A 3,901-nucleotide genomic window follows, 5' to 3' on the forward strand; every position below is an offset into this window, starting at 1 on the left:
ACAGATGGGTAATTTCTAACTCTTAAATGGTGTGAAGCAATTAAGCCCAGCAGAGGTCTGTGAATGCATATGACAAGGGATGAGAGCTGGCTCCTGTGAGCTGTGGACGGTAGCGTGTGGAGGGGCCAACTGCCCAGGGGAGTCACCGGTGGAGGTGGCGGTGGGGGATGTTCCAGGGGGAGGGAACCGTGCTCGCAAAGCCCCCGAAGAGGGATGAGGACTTGTTGGAAGAACTGGCAGGTCCATGTGGTTGGAATGCTGGGAAAGAATGGGAAAAGATCTGGAGGGGAGGCTAGAGAAGAAGCCAGGTACCCGGCGGGGTGTTGGTAATCTCACAGGGGTACGAGGTCATCCTACCTAGTTGGTAATGGTATGGATACCACGTGTTAGGAGGAAGTGGGGACTAAGGCTTCCTTCTTTTTTACAGAAAGCACAGCATGTTTCCGTTTCACAAACTTATCCCTTAGGAAGGATGTGCTAGTGCAGATGACATCCACCTGCCAGAGTGGATCAAGGAAATCGAGGTATGTACATGTTAGAGTCTCCACGAGGGGGCAGCAGAGCAGAGGGCTTGAACCCTGGAGTCTGTAAAACTGGAAGAGAAAGGTTTTGCCGTCGAATTCTAGAACTGAAAGTCCTGCAGACATGTTTTAGATACCTTGATTATTCTAGATATCTTGATAGAAGCTGGAAACCCTAACAAACAGTCCACCCTTATATATTCCAGGTTACTCTTTCAATTCCTTCAGGATGGTTAGTTTCCAGGGGAAAAAGATATATCAAGAGAGTAAAGGTCACCCCCCTCCTTGATCTGTGCTGTATTTCGTCAGGAATATGGCATAATGTCTCCCAGTATTAATTCTCATTGTGCCACGTGGCAGGGGTTGTGGCAGACACGGAAGATTTGCCAGATGCTGAAAGCGATTAAATCCTGACTTAGCTGAGACAGAAGAGAAGGATCATTAGACTCCAGGAGTGAGTGGAGTGGTTTTAGGTCCAGGCGGCCAAATCTGTTGAGCATGCTGTGGTTTCTCCTATCTGGCAGGCATTAGCTGGCCATTCCCAGCTCTGTGATCCTCCCATCCTTTCTCAGAAAAAGGAGCTGATAGTAAACAGACCTGCAGAGGGAGGGGAACGGCGCCAGGTGTGACAGCTCCCTGCCAGTTACCAGCTATAGAATTGTAAGGGGAACTGTTTGAATCAGGCACAAGCATAGGTGTTTTCTTTCTTTTATTTCCTTTGTTTGTTTATGTACAGAGGTGGAGGCAACAAGAGGGCTAAGATTCCCCCATCATCTTAGAGCATCCAGGGTCAGCCAGTTTCCCAAAAGGGTCTGATAACGTTCAGCATGTAGACGGCCCAACGGACATCTCTGTTCCTTGTTATCTTGGCACCTAAAAAGTATCTTAGGGCCGGCCCGGTGGCGCACTCGGTAGAGTGTGGTGCTTGGGAGCGCTCCCGCCAAGGGTTCGGATCCCATATAGAGACGGGTCCGCTCACTGGTTGAGCGCGGTGCGGGCGCGACACTGAGGGTTGCGATCCCATTACTGGTCACGAAAAAAAAAAGACAAAAAGGAAAAAAAACAAAAAAGCATCTTATATTTCCCCATGCTGACACTGGAACAATCAATTGGGGTCACGCTTTTCTCATCTTGTCCTGGACTTTAGCTCCCAGAAGTGGACCAGGCAGCCACCAGAAATACCAATGCTGTCAGGTGACCGTGCTGTTTCCACATGCACCTGATTTGATCGTGGGCGGCCAGAATGGGTGCAGGTGTCTCATGCACTTCCAGCCTGCGGTCCATGGTTGAGAGTCTCTGTGTGGCAGACAGTTGGCATTTGCTACTGGTTTCCTCTTCTTCCTGGGCACATGGTTCAACTCTCTGCACACATGGTCCGACGTCCTGGCCTCACCAAGCTGTGATTAGTAGAATGTGGGGAGGAGCCACGGGGATGCTTCCAGTCCTGAGCCGTAGTCCCCACACTACCTGCTGTTTCCTTTTCCTTCCTAAAGGCTTGGTAGAGATTATCTGAGTATCCAGGAAGACCACAGAAGGAAGGAGCCAAGGTCCCTAGAACACTGCACAGAGAAGAGAAGCTGCTGCCTAGGAGCGCCATTTGGAATTTGCGTGAATGGGAAATAAACGTCTCTCGTGTGCGAGCCGTGATATGTTTGGGGGTTGGTTTGTTACAGCAGTTGGTGTTGTCTTACCTAATACATGGGGTGAGATTTTTCTTCACATCCAGGGACATAGCAGCGTGAGGAGAATCCGCTGACACCGGGAAAGTTGTCTAAATTGCCAGGCATCGGTAATACCCTTGCAAGGCTGAGTCAATGTAGCAAAACCGTGTGTCCTGAACTCTAAGAGTCTGATCTCCTGACAAGCTGTTTTCAAAGTGAAGCCCGCTGTGTATGTTCAGCATCTGCGAAGGGGGAGTTACCCCAACCTTATTCCTAGTGGAATCAGGTTTTATCACTTGTGCTCAGAAGTCCGAGATTGCATTTGGAATTCGGCACTGCCTTCATGACTGCTTCTCTACCAATGTGCATTTTATGGCCAAATGATGACCAGGACTGGCTGTTTGGACTGTCATAAATTCACAAGACATGTTCACGGAGACCTTGCCAAGGGTGTGGCTGCTTTGGCTGTTGCATCAGATCTAGTCGTGGGGAATGGGGGTGGCCAGCTTGGCCAACAACATACAAAGTTTGTGTAAACATTTTTCCCCACTGATATAAAGTATATTAGTCAGGGATTTTGGGTGCAGGCAGTAGACTGGCTGGCTTTTTTAAGCAAAAAGGAAAATTTTCAAAGGATGTTGGTGTTCACAGAATCATTGTGGGGCTGGAGGGTCAGGCTTGGAAAATAGAACCAACCAGAGGAGCTTGGAGAGGCTGGACAGCAGGACTCACAGCTGAGGCTGTGATGTGAGGGCAGATGGTCCCTCACTCATTTGAGATGCAGAATCCCAGGAAGAGGGCTCAAGTCATGGGCTTACCCCCAACTGTGCCAGAGTCGGGAGACAGAGGATATTATCCCCTTTAGCTTCTGGAGTGGGTAGAAACATTGTCTCCAACAATGTCTACACACAACTGCAAATTCCTCCAAAAATTTCAGGGGCTTAACACAATGAAAGCTTATTTCTTTTCCATGCACGAGTCGACTTCAGGTTTTCCTGGTTGGCGGATCCCCTTCCGTGCAGCGACTTACGGATTCAGGCCCTTCCAACATGAGCTCCATCAAGTCTCAGAGTCCTCTGCCTTCAAGAGTCGACTTCAGGTTTTCCTGGTTGGCGGATCCCCTTCCGTGCAGTGACTTACGGATTCAGGCCCTTCCAACATGAGCTCCATCAAGTCTCAGAGTCCTCTGCCTTCAAGCAGAAAAGAGAGAGAGTGAGTGCAGGTGCCTCCAGTGCATCATAAAAGCCCTGGGCTGCATGGGAGCCAGGGAGGATGGATGACATGTGCCATCTCTGCTGTCAGTCCCAGAACTCGCCAATGCACCTTCCGGGGATGCTGGGAGATATACAGCAGCCGAAGGGTATGCAATGGCCAAAGCAACCACACCCTTGTCATGGGCATGGGGTGCTTATAGGAAGAGACAACGGTTGGCTCCTGCAGATAAAAGCAGTTAACTTCTGCTCCTAGGGCTAAACATGTTTGGATGAGGATCTTAGGAATCTAGTCCTTTCTTAAGCTTTGAGGAGAGAGGGGTGGGCACTAGTATTTGTTGAGTGGCCTTATGCATTAGACACTTTGCAAAGTAATCTCACTCAATGCTTAGCACTACCCTTTGGAGTAAATACTCTTTCCATTTTACAAATGAGAGAACTCAATTAACAGGCTGTGAAGGGATTTTTTTTCAGCTAGACAGCAGCAGAGCTAGTATTCATACCCAGG

General features: G+C 49.2%; 1 long non-coding RNA gene across 1 annotated transcript; it reads left to right on the top strand.

Annotated features, from left to right (window-relative positions):
• Window positions 1–429: 429 nt before the first annotated feature.
• LOC103605992 lies at window positions 430–2,158 on the top strand. Its single transcript, XR_551835.1, has 2 exons — window positions 430–524; window positions 2,015–2,158. It is a non-coding gene; the product is annotated as an uncharacterized LOC103605992 (long non-coding RNA).
• Window positions 2,159–3,901: the final 1,743 nt, after the last annotated feature.

Source organism: Galeopterus variegatus, unplaced genomic scaffold, assembly GCF_000696425.1.
Source record: "Galeopterus variegatus unplaced genomic scaffold, G_variegatus-3.0.2 Scaffold6219, whole genome shotgun sequence".
NCBI lineage: Eukaryota > Metazoa > Chordata > Mammalia > Dermoptera > Cynocephalidae > Galeopterus > Galeopterus variegatus.